Source organism: Oreochromis aureus, linkage group 23, assembly GCF_013358895.1.
Source record: "Oreochromis aureus strain Israel breed Guangdong linkage group 23, ZZ_aureus, whole genome shotgun sequence".
Classification (NCBI taxonomy): Eukaryota; Metazoa; Chordata; class Actinopteri; order Cichliformes; family Cichlidae; genus Oreochromis; species Oreochromis aureus.
The window spans coordinates 35,042,904-35,064,339 of NC_052963.1; positions in this window are offsets into that span (position 1 = coordinate 35,042,904).

The following is a 21,436-nucleotide window of genomic DNA, read 5'->3' on the forward strand; positions in this document are numbered from 1 at the left end:
ACTCTCTTGTGTACACTAGCTGTACATGCACACACACACACACACACACACACACACACACACACACACACACACACACACACACACACACACACACACACACACACACACACAGTCTGCTACCCTCAGTAGATAAAATGGTTTCTGCTGAAGGATAGATCCACATTTTCTCACTGTCACACTTGGACACATTGCCACATTGAGACACACATACACATATTTGCATGCAGACGCACACACACTCTATCACACACACACTAACACATCCACCCTGAGGTTGATAATGAGGCTGGGGAAACATGATTTATGTTTCATAGTGCAATCTAATTGATTTGATTAATCACATTCTTTCTTAGCTAATTAAATTACCACAACAGATTACAGAATATTTGGCCACAAACGTGCCCAGTGGCCATGCTGTTTGTTTTCAGCTGAGTTACATTACGTGTTTCTGAAAAGCTGTGATCAATGAATTTTATGGTCTATAAATCATTCAAGATCCATTCCTAAAGCAAGAGTTTCTGTGTTACCAAACATACATATAAAAGTTGTGCAACACATTTTCCCCAGCAGGAAAATATATGCCAGTGTAGTCACACTGTTGAAATTGTGAAATTTCACATATGTTCATAATAATTCATCATACACACTGCATACATGCTTCTCTATATGCTCAGCAGCCACTTCATCAGTTACCTCTTGTTAGTAACTGCTTTTGCATTCAGAACTGCCTCAGTTCTTCATAGCCCAGATTCAACAAGGTGCTGGAAACAGACTCTGGTCCATACTGACATTCAGCATTATCCTGCTGGAAGCAGCCATCACAAACGTGTACGCTGGATGGTCAACTTCCAGTTTGGATTCGGGAGACAGACACTATCTCTACTTTTAAGATTAGGCTTAAAACTTTCCTTTTTGCTAAAGCATATAGTTAGGGCTGGACCAGGTGACCCTGAATCCTCCCTTAGTTATGCTGCAATAGACGTAGGCTGCCGGGGATTCCCATGATGCATTGAGTTTTCCTTTCCAGTCACCTTTCTCACTCACTATGTGTTAATAGACCTCTCTGCATCGAATCATATCTGTTATTAATCTCTGTCTCTCTTCCACAGCATGTCTTTATCCTGTTTTTCTTCTTTCACCCCAACCGGTCGCAGCAGATGGCCGCCCCTCCTGAGCCTGGTTCTGCCGGAGGTTTCTTCCTGTTAAAGGGAGTTTTTCTTCCCACTGTCGCCAAAGTGCTTGCTCATAGGGGGTCATATGATTGTTGGGTTTTTCTCTGTATTTATTATTGTGCTATCTACTGTACAATATAAAGCGCCTTGAGGCGACTTTTGTTGTGATTTGGCGCTATATAAATAAAATTGAATTGAATTGAATTGAATTGAATTCAAACTTATTCAGATGGATGTCAGCGACAACACTCGGGCAGGCTGCAGTGGTTAAATGATGCTCATTTGGTACGAAGGGCAGTGTGATGTGAAAATATCATATCATCTTCTGCATATCTTTCTTTATAATGAGCAGATATTTGAGTGACCGTTGTCTTTCTATCAGATCAAAGCAGTCTGGCCAGTCCCATCTGACCTCTGCATCAACAAGATATTTCCACACAGAGAATTCTGCTCATCGGATATTTTCTCTTTTCCTTTGAGATGGTTATGAGGTAAAATCCCAGCAGATCGGCAGTTTGAAATACTGAAATACTCAGACCATCTTCCCTTGTACAACGACCATTCCACATTCAGAGTCATTTAGATCACCTTTCTTCCCCATTCTGTCTTTGTCCGGTCTTCCTCTCAACACCCACAACTGGTCATGGCAGATGGCCGCCCCTCCCTGAGCCTGGTTCTCCTGGAGGTTTCTTCCTGTTAAAAGAGAGTTTTTCCTTCCCACTGTCCCCAAGTTGCTCATTGGGGGTAATATGGTAAATGGTAAATGGCCTGTATTTATATAGCGCCTTCTAGTCCCTAAGGACCCCAAAGCGCTTTACATATCCAGTCACCCATTCACGCACACATTCACACACTGGTGATGGCAAGCTACGTTGTAGCCACAGCCACCCTGGGGCGCACTGACAGAGGCGAGGCTGCCGGACACTGGCGCCACCGGGCCCTCTGACCACCACCAGTAGGCAACGGGTGAAGTGTCTTGCCCAAGGACACAACGACCGAGACTGTCCAAGCCGGGGCTCGAACCGGCAACCTTCCGATTGCAAGGCGAACTCCCAACTCTTGAGCCACGATATGATTGTTGGGGTTTTCTCTGTACTGTTGTAATATAAAGCACCTCACTGTTGTGATTTGTTGCTATCGAAATAAAACTGCATTAAATTGAATCGAATCAAATTGATGCTTGGTTTGAGTTTCGGCGGGTCAACTTGACCATGTCAACAAGCCTAAATGGACTGAGTTGCTGTCATGTGATTGGTGATTGGCTGATTAGATGTTTAGGCTAACAGGAGTGCGTAATAAAGCAATTGAATATCCCCATCCCATATAAATGTATGCTAATTTGAAAAGTAAGACTGTTTTTGTTTTTACCAGTACATTTACTGACTGTTGCTATTTTACCTGTTATCCTTTTAGCCCAGGTTTAGATAAGTTGACTCTTCAGCCTGGTGTACTGAGGCTATATGGTTTTATTCCTGTGGCTCTATCTCTCATTCGCTCACAGGGAAACTGGGTGGGTGTTATCAGTGCAGTCGAGCTGGTTCACTGAGCAACATGTGCGCCTGGTATTACAAAATGTTTGATTGGACTTGTTTTTACATTTCTTGGAAAATAAACGAAGAGAATCTCATTAATTTGAGTTGGATTGCTCTGGGATGAACTGTTGTTTTAGACTCTGGAAGGACTGAAAGAAAATAACGAGAAAAGAAATTTCTTCATAAATGTTTTCAAAAATCTAATCACAAATCATGTTTAGAGCTTATTAAAGGATCAACTTATCTTAAAACCAAATGTCAGAGCCTAATTTTACAACTATGTTTTTCCAGGAGTAATGCAGTGTTTGAGTTGGGCTGAGAGGGATCACAAGAATACAAAATAAAGGTAACCATTAAAAGAATACTTAAGTATTAAGTAAGTAGACTGGCAGAAAGTCGAGGAACTTATGAGAAACAGATGAAAAAAAAATTGAAAAGGCAGCGAGTGCTTCATCAAACGTGTACGCTGGATGGTCAAACTTATTCAGAACCTCCTCCCCCGACACTTTCCAACATCAACTGTTTCTGTAACTTTCCAGAGCCAGAAATCCGACGTCCACACCCACATAAAGATTTTTTTTCTCCATTATTAGGTTTTCATTAGTGTATGATTGTTTGAAAGTATGACTAATTTTTGTCTTTGTTACCTTAGAAAGAGGCCTTTGTATCTTCAGAACGAGTGGATGTCTTCCATCATGGTGTGCCGCCATGTTTCTACAGTAGCCTGGAACAGCCAAACCAAACACTGGCTCCAGCATGGGACTTTTTAACAGCCACCATAGGTTTTTCTAAGCATATCAAAGCAAAGGCTGACATGGCAGATAAGAAAGAGGCAAAAATGCACGCATCACTTTTAGCACTATACTCAGGGGTTAAAGCAGGCCAGAGGGTGCACATGTAAATAAGTTGTTTTCATGGTGGTTAAGCATCTAGCTAGTGCTACAGAAGGTAATTTCAAATGCAAAATTTCTAACAGCTCATCAAACATCAGCAGACTGTTTGTGTGCATTTTATCATAATCTGTCTGCTAGCTACTGCTTTATTTACCAGACTGAAGCTAACTTCACTATGAGATGTGAAAGTTGTAAAAGAGAGATGAGAGAGGAAGGAGAGGTTATTTTCAAAGGAAGAAATTTATTGGAAATTTAAAGCTTAATCTTTTTAACACGTTGAATCTATATGTTGTTGATGTTTTTTTCATATTATGAAACATCCTGCAAAAAGAAATACATAATAAAAATAAATTCAAGTACACCAACTTTGTGTTAACAATAAGTCAGATAAAGAATTCTTGGTTTGCTGTAGACTTAGTTTGCAGTACTGCTCTGAGGTTTGCATTGGTTCACTTTGTTAGGGTGATGCAGAGCAGCTGTGGTGTTCATGGTCAATGATAGGTTACATAAGGGTAGCAAACTAAATGTAATCTAAACCAAATTAAAAGTAAGGTGATCACGATGATTAGATTTAATTACTGAATTCCACCTTAAAACCAGCTTTATGCTGTCTACAAGTGGACAATCAGCCATGATGGCTCATGTAACATTTGATAACTTGTTGAATTCACACGATGAAGTCCACAAAGAGCAGCAGCACAGGTCAGCTGATCATGGCTTGTACACAAAATCACAACAGGAATTATCGTAACTTTTCTATTGTAATGTAACTGCAACTGATCTTATAGTTTCCACTGCTACCAAATTCCACTTTAACCTCTGACTTTATTCATTTGATCTCTTTGGCTGTGGAGGAAAACTCATCCGACTACAGTGCAGGCAACAGCTAACAGAGTTTAGCTTTTTAATTCCTTTGTCTTTTCTCTGTTTGTGTTCTACATAACAGATGCTCAAGCTGAGTACACACATTAGAGTTAAAAATTAGAAGTTGAAATGAAGTTTGCATTCCCTTTTATTAATATTATATTAATACATTATATAAGTGAGCTTTGTGAGCTGATTGAAACATCTTCCAAAGCACCGCTTTTTACTTTTAAACATTGCAGAGCCTCTACTTTTTTCACTTTAACTTGAGTAATTAAGTCAAATTAGTTCTTTAACTTTTGCCAGAGTATTTTTTAAACAAATGTCTGTCTTCTACCTAAGTGATGAATGACTGGAGGTGACTAGTGACTAGCGCCTAACCCAGATGGAGCATTCCCAGTGGTAAGTGCACGCTACGTGTGAAGGTTCGGACAGCGGTGCGACCTTATTCTCTCAGGTGTGACAGTCAGGTTTTCACACCAAACTGCCAAACATGGCCAGACAAATAACGCGCAGTGTAGTTCTTTAACAGCATAATCTGGCCTTAACATATTGTAAGACCAGATTGTCAGATTTCCTACTTTATAACTTTCATTAGACCCATCTTGCAATGTCATTTTTCAAACTTCATTTGAAACGTAGTTTTCTGCCAGGAATACGTAACATCTAAACTGAAGCTGAGACATTATCAGGGTTATTTTATCAGAAGACATTATAATGGTTTTTCACAGGCCGTGCAGTACTTCTCATTACGAGTTCATAGATCTTCATATGTAAAACTGATGGAGGGCCTGTTAAGGTTCTTTTGTAGCATTGATAAAAACTAGTCTTTGTCAGAAAAATACAATTCTAAAGAACGTGAAAGCTGCATCTCTGCGAGCTGTGAAAAAACACAGACAGACATCTGTTAAATTTGTGAGAAGTTTTAGAAACAGAACAAATTAAAATCAAAGTTTATAACACCAAAGAGCATAAAACACCAAAAAACTAAGAACGTGTTTGATTTAAAGGAAAAATAACTCTTCGGGTGCATTTCATTTCAGGTTTCTTTCCTCATGCAGCCGGACAATGCACCATTATGCCCTTTTTGATCAATGTCACTCAGGTTTTCATGATCGTGCAATCATCTATAGATTTGCTGCACGTGCTGTAATAAAATGTGTTTTTGTCATGTTGAGACATCAGGTTGCTGAGAGCTGGTTACTAAGATGGCTGCAGAGAAAAAGAAACTCTGTGTGAGCAAGAGGATAAAAAAAGAAAAAGAAAAGACAGAAAAGGGGGGAAAAAAAGCAAAAGGAAAATACAAGGAGTGAGGGACTTGTGAAGTTTAGAGGTACAGCGGGACCTTATAAAGTGGGCCAAAGAGTGTGAAGATAGAGCACATAAAAAGCGAGCCGGGGATAGGGAAGATTGGAAAAGAGAGCAAAGCCAAATAGAAGACAGATTGGTCTGCAGAAAGTGGAGAGCTGAGAGATGAGAAGGAGAGGCTGCAGGAAGGAAAGAGAGAGCAATGAGAAGGACGGGAAAGAGAAAAGAGGAAGAGCGGCAGAAAGGAAAAGAAAAACATATAAGAGGGAGAGTAAGAGGTCATGAAGTGGTTATGAAACCAACTCTGACCTAATCTGGCGTGTTTATGACTCGATGTTTTCCTTTTTTCCGCGCTCTGAGACGCAAGCTGGAATTAGACTGGGCGGTGGCTTAGGATGAGCTCAAAGAAAGGAGAGAGACAGAAAGGTGGGAGCCTTTTGTACTGTGGTTTTTACTCTGTTAGTGTGAGTGTGGCACTGGGTGCAAGTGTGAAGGTCAGGGTGAATCACAAACACTTTCATTCAGATGCACACAGCAGCACCTGAGGCTGACTCACCTGAACACCTGAGCATCTAGCAATCATTAACCAGTAAAGTCAGTACAAACAATACAAAGATGTGAAGGTCATTTTCCATTGTGTGAGCACGCGCTGTCGATGTTCAGCCATAGTTAGTCACTCTCTGACTTTATTACAGAGTAACTTGTCACATGTCGTGATTATTGTTCATATATATGTATTGTTTATTATTATAAGTGAAAATAGGATCACAAATTCTAAAACTAGTATAAAATGTCTGTGATAACTTAATTTCTTTGAATTTTAACTTCAATGTGTTAACTTAACCCTGCTGCCAACACTCAGCGATCTTAATAAAATTTGTAAATATAATACTATAAACTCCCAAAACAGCATCCACGCGTCAAACAAGGTACAAACTGGTGAGATGTTTCCACACTGTTGAGCAGGTTTAGTTAAAAAACCCCTCTTCTCACTATCAGGGGTCAGTAGTGTCCAATACATACGATCCGTCAGCTTTTACAGAGTTAAAAAGGAAGAGAATCTGTTTGTTTGAGCATTTACACCCAAATTTGCTGATCTCACCACAGTTCATCAGTCTTGGAGGACAGAAAGCCGTTACATCTCTGGAAAATCACCCTGGCTTCCAGTCACAGTTGGCCGAGAAGCAGGTGATGGACCAGCTTCAAAAAGTGTTTCTAGATAACATCACAAACTACAGGCCACACGGCCTCTCCTGTTAGTAATTAGGTTGTAGAATAAGACTGGAATAAACTGGAAAGCATGCTACTGAAACTCTGTAAATATGATAATGCCATGATTGCAAAGTCATCATAGCGGCATGTTATGTGGGTTATTATAATAGTGTCATATTTTGGAGAGGCACCAAATGTTCTCTGTTCATGTGTCATCACAACCCCTCATCACGTTGTGATTATATCAGCTGAGGGATCATGCCAAGCCGGTGTAATATAAACCCTGCGTTGTGCCTCATTTGAGAGCGGCAGTTCATTACTGAACTTGATAGTAGGCGTGTGTGCGCGTGTGTTTGTGTGGCCGTGTAACAAAAACAGAGAGACGGTTTTGTCTGCATGTCCATCACGCGTGCGGCATGACAGACTCCGACACAAATTCACGTGTGCATCGCCATGAGTGCGTGTTACTGCAAGCGCGCGAAGCAGTTTCTGGGAAATAGTTGAGAGGCTCACCGAGTCCGCTTACTGTCTGAGAAAAGGCATAAACAATGGTGTTTTAATGCCTTCCTCCAGCCTCCTCTGGCTGCATGTGACTGTGAAACCGCAGTACTCACAGGCTTGCGTGTCTTTTTTGCTTCCCGTTTAACAAAAATACAACAGACAGCATTTCATCTGAGACAGCAGATTGCCCATGAAGCCTGCACCCTGATGGAAAATTCAGATTTGCATTAAATTTGTCACCAATTTTTGAGATTGAATATCATCCTTCGCACAATTAAAGTCTGGCCAAGCTATCATCGGCACAGTTTAAAAATTAAAATCTTTATCATGCTTATATGATGAAAAAGCACTTCTAAAAGCCTGGTTTAAATCTATGTATATCCTGCTGTTTACTGCAGGGAAAAGGCCATCTAACTACCATCAGGTTTTCTGTCTTCTCCCTTACAGGGCCTCTTCAACCCCCACCCCTTGTTCTTACACACAAACACCAAATCTCTCTCTCCCGGCACACACACACAAACACACAGATGTGAGCACAAAGAGCGAGATGCACACAGTCTGGAAGTTTAGGTGCACACACACTCACACAGCTACACACAGGAACACACAGAAATGCTTACTCTTACACCCCCTCGCACACACACGCACACACATTCCTACCCGCTCTGCTGAGACGGTATGCGAACAAACCACAGGCAGGGAGAGGTAGAGAAGGCCAGGGCTCCACTTTTACTGATTACTGCAGGAGAGAAGAGGAGCGAGGAGGCTTCTGCCAGTTCTTCACACAACGACCTGCGCGCACACGTACATGCACGTCCACGAGAACTACACGAGGAATAATAAATCTCTCTGTGGCCGGATACACTGCTTCATGTACAAATGCACACAATAAAAAAATGTATGCCAGTTAGATGTTTGCTCAATATGATAAAATCAGCAGGACTGCCCATACGTCCTGCAGAGACAACATGCACACACACAGACACACACACACCTGTGCACCGTGTGACATGTATATTAATCCTTTTACAGCTCCCGCTCTTGGACAGACATTTAAACGGGCTCCTCTTTCTCCGCTCTCTAAAACTCCTGTGTGTTTATGAAGCTCACACACACTCCAGGTGTGATGCTAACAGCTTTCATGCAAAGTCATACACCTGTAAATGCAAGATAGCCCCTTTTCCATAATTCACATTTCTGTTTGTTAAAAGTGGCCCTTTTATTTCATTGATCGCTGCCGTATGTTTAGCTTGCTAATTCCTTGAACACTTGTGAGGTGGGATCATCTCCATAAACATCCAGAGCCATGCCTGACTTAAATATTCCCATCCTCACGTTCAAGGTCATCTTCACAGGCATCTCTGGACAGCTTCCCTATTTCAGAATCTCTACCTCAAATTTAGTCTGATCACTCTAAGATTTTACCAAATTTTATGTTGAAGAGCAAATTTCAGCTTCTTTTCCGAACAGTTTTCATCGGTTTTCCAGTTTAGGAGTCCACAGTTTCCACCTCTGAACACATCGGAGAGCGTAAATTTTTCCTTACGTCAACATTTGTGCTTTCAGAGGTGACTAAGAAAGAACTTAAAGGGGGGACGATCTGAATAGTTATGTGTGCTGCCGTGCAATCTTATGACCTTATGACAACAAGGAACACTCTTTGCTCACCACTTTGAACATTTGCCAGATTTGCCTCACTGCAAAATTTCAACTTAAAGTTTTGAACTTAATGAATACATTTGTTTGGTCAATTTTGAGTCTCGGACAAACACTAACAGTTAGTCCCAACTAGGGGTGGGTTTTGATTATCGATTTTCCGATTAAAATCGATTCTAGCTTGAATATAATAATATCGATTCATTAAAATCCTGAATCGATTTTCAAAAATAAATTTATTTTGCTCGAAACGCCAGAATCTCAGGTTAAACCTCACAAAATTTCGACAAACTCCAAACAGCTAAAACAGTAAGCAGGTACACAGATTCTGCACAACGACCTGAACACAAAGCGCGGACCCCCCGACACACCAGAATCAGTGAGATGTGGGCTTTCTCACCCGACAGCACGTACACGGACACGCCGTCGGGGCTGAAAGCTGACAGCTCACACATTCTGATGCGTGGGGGGTCCGCGCTTTGTGTTTACATCTTTTCTTGCGCTAGATTCTGAAGCTGCAGGTTTTGACTCTCTCCAACCAAAATTGATTGAACCAGAAGCAAAAGAAGATGCAAACGATGCTTCACACTTCGCTTCACATAAACATCGTCATGAATTCCCTCTTACTTTTGCTGTTTTGCTTCCACCACGATAAAATCACACTTCCTGCACAGCTCTTTCTCTCCGTGTACTTCAAAAACAGTTTCCCATCTAAAAATCTCTGTTTTCTGCATTATTTGCTTGCTTATTACCCACCAATTGTTTAGTGCTGCTGGCCGCTGTTTCTTTTTTTTATTTAACTGACTTCCGACAAGAAAGCCTAATTTCTGCTGTTCAATACTGAAGAAATTTAAACTTTATAAAATTATGCGAAATTGCAAAATGCTTTGCTGTGTCTCTAATAAAACCTCTGTAACGTTGCTCTGCTTCATTTCAGCAGCATCAGGTAATGTTCATATAGTTCATGGGATTCTTCCGGTTTTGTTCTACTGCAGAATATTTTTAAGGTGGTTATCTGCTATAAAAAGCCAGGACAGGAAAATCTCCTTCATGTTTTTCTGTCTTTTATGCTCACTTACTTTGACACAAAGGCATCTGCTGGGATGCTTACACGTTTGATAAAGTCTCACAAGTGTCAACTTTCTTTTTATAGCTACAAAAATACGGACATGTCCTGATAAATGATCAGAATTATAATATTTCTGACTGTCTGAGGCAACATTTCCCAGATTCAAATAGAATGTAATCATGGATCGAATCGAATCGAATCGAATCGTGGATCGAATCGAATCGGGACCTTGTGAACTTGTGAATTGGAATAGAATCGATTCTAGAAATCAGTGACGATACCCAGCCCTAGTCCTAACCCTAAGCCTACTTCCAGGACAGTACATCAGAATTTTTGAGATAGTAAGCTGATATTCTGACTTACAGACAGGAACAAAAACATTAAGTGACAGAAACACACATGGCTGTGCAAACTGTAGATCATGTGGCTGTTTATTGTCACTAGGGGGCAGTGTCACAAACAAGCCTATGGGCTACTCTTGCTTGTGCTGTCGGTGGTTGTTGGTTCTTCGGGGAGCCATAGAAAAGACTGAATAAGCATGCATGCATGCATGCATAGGTAAGCCTTCACCCTGCAAATACCAACTCGATCATACAGAAACGCTTTACCATGACTCCTGCATTGAGACTAAGGCTGAGATGATACTCGCTTGTGGATGAGTCCACACACTTGTGAAGACCTCATGTAAACATCATTAGTCAATGCCTTTGGGCAAATTCATTCAAGTGTAGCAAAGACAAAACTTAGAAAGCCAAGCAGACCTTTGCATCGCTCTCTTGCGGCTGTGGAATACGTGTACTGATATAAAAGCAGACCTGCGAGGCGGTCTATTGACAGAGCAATGATTTTAGCTAAATACTGAACACTGCATCAGTTTAAACGTGTTGCTAAATAATTATCACTGTGAACAAAGTACAGCAGAGGTTCATAAGCTTTGCAGACATTAAGTGATTAACCAAGGTTAAATGGAAAAATCGAAAATTTGACCTAGCAGTTTCGTTAGATCAAAAGTCAGTATGCCCAATAATTATTTGGTTTACAGGCATCATGAACATCTCTACTATAATTTAATGCAGTGCTTTGGAAAACATCATGTTGGCCTTATGATAGCAGAAGGATTTCCTCTCCTGAAGGACCAAAAATGTCTTCCATTAAGCATTTGTAGAGATATTAGTTTTGACCAAAGTGATGCACTGGACTGTCTACATTACAAACCCTACACTGGGCATTTACCCTCCATTATTGGTGATAACCCTAACCCAACAGTATGTGTTTTTGTCCCTTCATTGCCAGGACTTTGGCAAACAGTTGAGTAGAGTTGGACTCTTCACCAGTGATGATTTAAGTATAATTTACGGCCCGCAAATGTGTCTGCGTACACATTTGTGTTCAGACAATGAGCAAAGAGGGATTTTCACCCAATGCATCAAAATCCCAGCTGCAACTGACATCTGCCCAGTGCTGATTGGTTGACAACTGGTCCAGAATAAGGAAGAGAGTGACAGTGGACAGACAGTGGATGCAGTGGACATTTCTCATGGTTTTTAACGTTGAAGATTCACTTCATATTTTCGTATCTTAGAGCTTTACTCTTCTTTTCCGTTGCCTTATGGACTACATCCTTTATACACTGCCTCCATCGACCCCAAACACTCTGCAAGTAGACAGCAGATAGTAGACTCCGAGCACACTACTTCTGCTCGACCATAAATTCTGCTTCATATGGCACAGGGTGGATTTTATACTTGATGGATTATGTGTGAAGACTAGTGGTTTGCATATATGGGTTATGCCAAAACTCTGGATCGTTACATCTGCCAAAGCGTACATACATGCCTCTATTTGTGAGGACGTATATAAGAAAATGCATTATTCAGGCCTAAAACCAAGCCTCGACCCTCTAACACGTTCCAAAAAACATTCCCAGTCTCATATTAATGATATGAAATCTGGTCCTCTGACAGACTTGAGCACAAACCCACCCACATGTTGTATGCAGAACTGTTGCTGGCTATCCAGTTCTTTCATGTAAAATCAACAGTATGATATCCTCTCAAGAATCTACATGTACCAATAAATTCTGCTGCAGACAGGACTCCCTTCATCCGGCAGCCAAACACGGGGCTCCTTCCTCGGAGCTTTATGTCTTCCTGGGTTTTCTATGCTCGATTTCCTTTGTAACTGTATGTGCTGTGCATGTGCCAAAATCAAAGCCAGATTCTTCTTCCTACAGGGAGATGTCTGTCCTTCTGCTGTTCTATCTTTCTTCCGAAACTGTCATTTATAAAAAAAAATTTTTTTTAAAAATCTAATTGAATGCTAAAAACTCTTGAAACACAAGCTACGACTTCAGCTTCAGCAGTCATGAATACAAATTGGGGTTTGCAAAGATCGAAGATTGTTGGGGAGTTTCATTTTTGTGCCTTGGGAGAAGACCGATGGAGGAAAATTGCTAAATTAAAGACTTAAATGTCCAGCATCATCTGCAGCCCCGTGAGCTCTGTGTGTGAGGTAGGCAGGAGCCTGGCATCATTCAGGGTAATGCGGCTGAAAAACTAGCTATGCTCATTGCTTTCATATCACTCATGCATGCCACCATTTGCATGTATATTGCAGACACAGAAATGCATATGGCTGAGAGGTTTCTAAACTCCCAAAGCCCTCTCTCGTTCATCTTTCTCTCTTTCGCTCAGCTCCACACCACCTCGCTCCAGCCATCTCAAAATCTTTGCAAAATCTCCGCATCGTCATTTCATCTGATATCTTTTTCCTTTTGTCTGAAATATATTAACATACTGGTCTCTCCTCCTCCTCCTTTTTCCTTCTTGCTTGCTTAATTTCTCTTTCTTTTGCTCCTCTAATGCAGCTTTTATCGTGAGTCCTGTTCTTTTTTTATTAGCAGTCCAAGAAGCGTGACATTTACGTGAACTGCTCTCGGAGGTTCTCTTCCCCATTGTCTATCAGTGGAGCCGCAGAGTCCCGAGTACCGTGGCTCCACACAGGGTCAGCTCTTGCCCTCTGTCACCATTCATAATTCTCATATCAGCCAGCAATGAAACTTCATATCTTCATATCTTCAAATCAACGATCCCTGCCTTTTAATAATACGGGAAATTGCTGGTCTAGGTAGCTGCTTGCAATGAATATTCTGGATCTCCATCAGTCAGATTCATTAAATCAGAAGACATAAAGGCGGAAAATATCTTGTTAAATGTTGTTTTATGAAAATATTAAATTTGTCATTTAGGAGTGACAGTGACGTTAATTTTTTTTGCCAGGTGTGCTTAGCCTGCAGCAAAAGCACCATCATATTGTCTCTCGGTGTCTCGCTCGCTTTCGAACGTGTTCAACAAAGTGATGAAGAGCGCACTGGAGCCTCTAATGACCGCAGAACATTTTCCCTCCCACTGCTCACTCCTCCCCTGAGAGCAACCTGGAAACTGAACCTGTATGTATGCACAGATCCAGCGTCTGACTGATCTGTTTAAAGACACACCAGCCACTCTGATTACTGTCTCCATAGCCAGCCATAAATAATGAGATTTAGCTCAATTAGGATCCTCTTGAGGTGTAAAACAAGTGGAGAGGCTGCAGTTAGTCTCCAATAATCCACACAGCTCCTGCTCAGCCTTCTAGTGGATTACAACCCCAGGGTCACTGTTTATCCTTTACGTAAACTGGCTGCTGTGTGCAGCGCTCAGGCTGCAGAGCAGACACCTCCTGCCCCGATAGCATCTGATCTCTCAACTACTTGACGAACAACAGGACACCGGCAGCAGTACCATCATTGCCGATGCTCCATCCGTCTTCCAGCTCTTACTCTGGATCGCTATCGCCACTGCTCAGACACGGGGACTAGAAGGGCAATTCAATCTCCGTCGTATCTGCTGAGAAATGGAAATGCTGCTGCCCCTGCCTTATACAGTGGGTGGTAGGCCACAAACCGTTTACATGCAACACCACAAGGAGAAGAAGACCTTTAAAATCCTTGGTTACTGAGAATAAGTCCATCACATACAATTATGTACGTCCAGTGTAGCAAATGTAGTCTCCCTTTAGCTATTGTCATCTGAAAGTGTGGATCAGGTATTCAGAATTGATGGAAGTGATACTGAACCCGATTTGCAGAGACGCAAACAAGTTCAACCTCAACTGGAATTCAGCTGAATGCCATCCCAAATATGGCAAGAAATGCCCGGGCCTGCACTTGAGCTGCTAAGAGGTTTTAAATGTATATACTGTAATTGTGAACACTCACTTGGGAGAATAGATAGGTTACACTAAAAGTCTGCCTTGCCTTTTTTTTTTCGAATCACTGTCCATGAAGCTGAAAATCAATCGTCATGAACAAATCAAGGTGATATTAAAATACCTAAGTGGTCTGGCTATGCTCATGCTTTGGCACCAGCTTGAAGAAAAGATGAGTAAATTTCAAAAGTCAGCTAAGTACACTTGGATAAGAAGCTCTTTGTGCAGGACGGTAATGCAATAAGATGACAAATGAGAATGCCAAAAGCATGACCAAACTGCAGAGACAGTAGCCGACACGCTTCTTGGCCTGTGGATCCAAATCGCATCCCATCCAGATCGGTGTGCGTCTCACTCTTTTGGGAGTGATTGACAGTTACAAGCTTTTGCAGGTGAAAAGGCCTGCAAACCTCACTCTGACATTTGAGAACGCACCAACCAATATTACAGAAAGTGTAGTTTTGATGGAGGGAGAAAGGAATGTCTCCCAGGGAGGTGTGGTCTGTCTGTCTATATGTCTGTTGGTCTTCTGGGCTCCCGTTTTACGGTGTGTTGGTGAGGCCGACACAGATACGGTTTCACCCCGCTTGGCAGAGCCAGGCCCTGCTGCTGACAGCAGGTTTTATTTGATGTGGACGTCCCGTGTTGGGTTTCAGCGCTGGCTTCAACATATGATCTCAATTATGACCAGAGGAGGAACGCATGCTGGTGGATGACTGGTGACTCTGGGCAGACAGGAGAAGGGAGGGAGTGGAAGAAGAGATGGAGGAAGGCCAACAGATGGAAAGTGTGTGGAGGGAGGGAGAAGTGTAGATAGAGAGACAAATGGATCAGGTGGATGAGGAGAGAAGATGAAATGGATGAGTTGATAAAAGAAATGGACTAAAAAAAAGAGGAGCTCATATAATATCTCTTTGAAAGCAGGCAGACTTCTTTATATTTATCTTTTGGCAATTAAACTCGGGTAACACTGTATGAAAGACTATTCTACGAGCCTTGGTCCGGATACACAAAGTGAGAACTTGTGTCCGTGTTTAGTGGTTAAGCTTGATTTTGGAGTTTTATATTTAACAGAAAACAGAAGCCAACACAGTTTACATCTGGTCACATGGACATCACTTACTATCTGTACATTTATTACATAAAGACCATATCATTAATGTCCTTGGTGTTATTGTTGTTTTGTATGAATACTGTGTAGAAGTGTTTAGTCACCCCTAATTTCTTTACATTTTGCTAGGAAAATGGAAAACAAGTGTAAAGATTTATGAATACGTGTGCAAACATATATGCAAAATAAGGTAAAAACAGAGTTTATACAATTCTACCAAGTTTGAAAGTCGATGTTTCGTGTGTCCACCTTCATCCTTCCATCTGAACTCCGAGCAGCTCTCTGTCATCTCTGTGAGGATCTTCAGGAACAGCTCTCCAGGCTTCTTGAAGGACAGTGAAAGCTTCATCTTTGGGTGTTTCTGCCTTTTGTTCTGTTCTCTGTCAGGATGATCTCACACTGCTTTAGTAATGCTGAGGTCCGGGCTCTGAGGAGGCCCATCCATGACTGATGGTGTTCCATTGTGTTTTCCTATGCAGGTATAATTTTACTCCACTGGCAGTGTGTTTGGGATCATTGTCATACCGAAAAATGGAAAAATGAAGCTGCTGCCAATCAAATGCTCTCCAGGTGGTACTGCATGGTGGATGAAATCTGTGTTCATAAATCCATTAGTTTTAATAAGATCCCCAACACCACTGACTGAAATGCAGTCCAAACCATGACAGCACCTCCACCGTGTCTTACAGATGACTCTAGACTCTCACTGTTGTAACTCTCTCGTGACCTCTTACATACTGATGATGTTATGAACTAAACTTTAAAATTTTGAGTCATCACTCCATCAGACCTGTTGCACTAATTTCCACCCACTTTTTCTCTCTTTCTTATTTCTTACCTTACCCCTTTCTCCCTGTTTCTTTTCCATAAGTGTGGCTTCTTGACAGCCACCCCTCAACTAAAGTCATTTCTGATCAGGCTTCAGTGAACAGTAGATGGATCAGCTGGAAGTCCAGATCAGGTCCTGTTTCAGGTCTTTGCTGGGTTTTTTCCCGTTTCTTATGAATAGGACTTTCAGAGGCTGTTTATCTGCATAGATAGTATTGTACGTCTTCTTCTGTCCTCATCTTGCCCAGTTTCATCCATGTTTTTAAGGACACGCTGCACACCATGCTGAGATATGCAAAGTTTTCAAATAATAGCTCTTTGGGAATTACAGTTTTATGTCTGTCAAACTGTTATTGTTGGCAAGGTTGGGACTGAAAATGAGTGAAAAGCAGCCAGTATCCAAAGAAAGATGTTTAAAGAGTTTCAAAGAGCACTTCAAAAATTCACAAGGAAGTCAGGCTCCTTTATATGCCGCCCATCATATAAAGAAATGATGGACAGATGGACAGTGAAGGAAATGTAATCACAAATTTCAAAGTAATACGCACCAGGAGGTGTTTACTCTGATGAAAATATGGTTTTCTGCAAAATTAATCACATTTGGTGATATAACAGAGTTACAAATGATGATCAGCTGATACTTGATCTGATGCATGAAGCAGGAGCTCGGAGACTTGCCGCCTGTCTTTACAAACAAAATAGTTCCTAAATGACGTTTGAGCATGGCAGACTTGATGGCAGCATTAAGAATTAGCTCCTCTGTACTGATAATGAGCTACACGTAATATACTTCCTTCCATACCAAAATGACACGAATCTACAAATGGCTAATCTGATACAGCATGTGGTTCATGAAACTTAATTATGTTGGCACAATACTTGGGATGTTACTTAACCAAGTGCCTCTCAGCACAGCTCTTTAAAACCTGGAATATGTTCAACTAATAGAATCAAGGTGTTAGATGGCATTTGTTTTAAAGGGAGAAGAATTAATTACACACTAAGTCTTACATCGTACCTGCTCTGAAAGGTCAAAACGATAAGTGACTTAAAGGTGGCAAACAGGCGTTATGTTCAGCAAACGTTTTAATGGTGCGTAAAAAGATATAAAAAGGCAGAGTGGAGCAAAAACAACTTTACGAGTCTATATTCAGGTAAACTACAAAGACCATAATTATTATAATGCATCCCCCCCATACATTACATTATTGTCAAACTCTAAGTGGAGTGATAATTGACGCAAATGGAGCTCGTTAAGACGGTATTATCATCAGTGACACTGGCAATCAGTTTTGACAATTAGGAATCAAAACTAATCAGGATTGCATTCTACGTGATCTAATTTGACCTTCGGGAGCCTAAAATTTCATTCAAACGCCAAACATTAATTTCATGTCATTATTTACATCACATCATTCCCTCTACCTCAAACCGGCAGTTATTATAAAGCCGAGCACCACAGAACTGCCCCGCAAATGTAATTCTTCAGTAAGTTGCTTATGATACGGGCCCCCATCCATCCCCTGTGTTGATAATAAGTTGGTGTAACTCTAGCACCAATGTGTTAAATAATTTGATGGAGGAGGGGAGGGGTCGTATTTATTGGATTCAACTGTTTTGGGGTGGGGGGGCTCTCTCTCTACATTAAATTGAGCCTGCACACCATTCTATAATTCCTCCTTATCGGCCAGAGGCTTTAGTTATTTACTTTAAAATGGACTAATTTCTTATTCCAGCGGAGGGGGGACAGGCCGCTGACTTGAACAGCTGCTTCATGACCCAAAAAACTGTCAGTCTTTCCCTGGAATAAATTGTGGACGATTCCATCTGGCAGCGCGGGGGTGGCGCGCGCGTAGAGACTCGTCCAGCTCACTCTTTAAAAAGCTGTTTTTGTGCTTTTTGCGAAAAAACAAATGTCACGGACACGTGTCAAAATACGTGTTGTGAAATTTTAAGGATCACGCAAGGTTTTAACCCGGCCAGGGGCTAACGTTCTTCGCGGCTTCCCCCCCCTGCCGCTGAGAGCAGAGTGCGGGCAGGCTCATAGTAGAATCAATTCACAGAGAGGGCAGCTTGAAACCGCCTCTCGTGCCTGCGCGCTTAGTTTGGAGAGAGTGGCGTGTCGGGCAGCTTGGAGTTTAATAGTCCGGGTAGCATCCGTGCTGTATGTACATGTCTGTCTCCCCATGTGTACGTGCACGGCTGCTTCGGCTGTGAAAGACCGGGGGGGTGGGGGGGTGCTCGGAATTCAGATCTGACGCGCTGTTAAAGCTCTGATTGAATCTTTGTTTTAGGCGCAGGCGAGCTTTGTGACAGATGTGGTGAAATAAAGTTAGTCCGCGGCGGTGGATATGTGTGTGTGTGTGTAATGTATGCGTGTGTGTAGGGGGATTTTTCACCCCCTCCACAAAAACACAAAAGTTTCCAGCATGTCGGAGCTTATCTGACACACAATCACATCCATCCTGACACTTGTCACACACAGTTGGTGTGACTCAGACGGCTGCAGAGCTGACAGGTTTCATCACACACACACACACACACACACACACACACACACACACACACACACACACACACACACACACACATCAGAGCTCCATTTAAGACTTTAATTTTAAAATGCGTCCACCCCCAAGTAGTCAGAATATTGCGTGGCTGGGGAAAGCGTGGATCCTTTTGCGTGGGTGCCAAATAAACCCACCTGCTTAAAGGCGTAAGTTTCAGCTGTGTCATGTATAATATTAATATTTTAAAAAGCCAATTTGCACCCATTTACCTATTAATACCATTACTCCCGCTATTAGCGCAGCTTTATTTAACTTCTCATCTCCAGGTCACTTCCGTGCGAGCGCGTGAACACATTACACGTTCATCATTTTCTCTGAGTGTAATATTTGAGATAAATTATTCACAAATATACACGACAATGGAGCATCCAATCAATCCCCCTGATGAACTCTCCTTCTCCTTCCCTTAACTGTCTCTGGCTGTCGCTCCTCTCTCATTATTCTGTTCATTTTCACAGTCTCACACACACACGCGGACCCCCTGTTTGTGTGTGTGTGTGTGTGTGTGTGTGTGTGTGTGTGTGTGTGTGTGTGTGTGTGTGTGTGTGTGTGGTGGCTTGTTTAATGCACTGCAGGTTGGTTCCTGCAGCAGGTCTGGCCAGATAAGAGCAGCACACAGCTTTGTGCTGGGAGGGAGAGCGAGAGAGGAACATTACCTCTTCACTCACATAAACCATTAAATTGTAATAATGGGGCCACCAGCGCTCAAACCTGGTTCCATAGCGCCCCCTAAGGGCGCTTAGCTGAGGGACACCTGACGTGTCGGGGTCTCAGATGCACCCCACGGCTGAATGACACGCTGATGACAATGACTTGGTGATCAGAGAGGAAGCAGAGAATAATTTGGAGCTTTGGATTCACAGTTGCTGTTCTCTTTCTTGTGCTGTGGGGCAGAGTGGAAGACTTGCACACACACAAATAAGAAATTACATTTACGTGAAGCTTTTTTTTCATTGACTCCACCAGAAGCATCCGTGAGAGCAAAGAGGCAGCTCTGAAGCTGCGCTCAGATCATCATATATAGAGAGCGGATTCAGTTTCCTTGACCTCAGCCTTGATATATGACATCCACGTGCTTGGAGCCAGATACCTCCTCCTGGTCCCCAGTGCAGCAGGGAAGCAGCGCCGAGACCCTCAGTTACTAAGTGGTCGTCCACTTGCTGTGTTCAAAGTACAGACAGAGCTCTCGTCAGGTCATAAATGTCAGCTCGTGCGACGTGTGTTGTCCGAGCCCGAGGCAGCAAGGACCATAAAGTCTCAGTTTATCTTTCCCTGCGTCAACATGGAAGGCCTGATTGTGGCGTGCAGAGCGAGAGTGAGACAGCAGTGCCCATTTGCATTAAATGAGTCAACGTGTCTGTGTGAAAAGAACAATCCGTACCTTTATTTTTCGTCGACGGACAGAAAAATAAATAAAAACGTATTTTTAACCAGACCTGATAGACTCACTCACAGAAAACCTCTCTCTCCCACTCTCTCCAGTTTGTTATCAGTGAGATCCCACCGCTGCCAAATCATTCAGCGCACACAGAGCGAAGGCCAGCTCGGTCAAGTTCCTGGAGTGGTGCTACAGCAGGCAATTTTTCTCTCTTTACCTAAAGTGTCTGAATGTATGGCCGACAGATCTGAGCTTTAATCCGTCTCCTGGGTGGCTGAGTGTGAAGTTAAAGACACAGATTTGCACCTTGTGCCCACGCGGCAGTTTGAGGAGTTGAGCTCATATGACAAAACAAAAGAGAACTCCCAGAATATTCCATCCTCAGACCCTTCCCGGCCCCGGCCTTTGTCTTCATCTTAACTCACTCCGATTCCCTTCACTTACGGGCCTGTTTTACCTGTCGTCACTTGTTGGCACACACAAACACGGCAGTGTTAATAGAGAGCGCTGCCTTCACAGACACACCATGCATGGTGACCAGTGACAGCAGCACCACCACCCACTTCAAACTGTATCCTGCCAAAACATCACTGGGTGGTGTAATATCACACCCTCGTGTAGAGAAGCTTCTTCCCTTTGATTATGTGTCACAGCTGAGGCATGTTTTGATATTTCCTTCCGTCTGTCTGTCTTTCACACAGCCATCCAGCATGTTATGCTAATTGGACACATGCACTGGAAGCTCTGTTGTGTTGCCCTTGTTTTGTGGTGTTTGATTATGAATTCATTGTATCTCATCTGTTTTTGATGCTGTGACAGAGACGCCTAAGAAAATGTCCTCTTCTCTTCTCTTCTCTTCTCTTCTCTTCTCTTCTCTTCTCTTCTCTTCTCTTCTCTTCTGACTGAGCTGAAGAACTTCATTGCATGTGTTCGTCTCCTGCAGGTGAATGCAGGTAGATGCATCCTTTCTTCTCTCAGCACTTTGTCCCAGTAGCTTTATTTTGAAATACTCAGTTACCTCTGGGAGTCCTCTTGTAATGGCACAGTTATATAGAGTTGTCTTCACATACAGGAATATTCTCTAAGGAAAA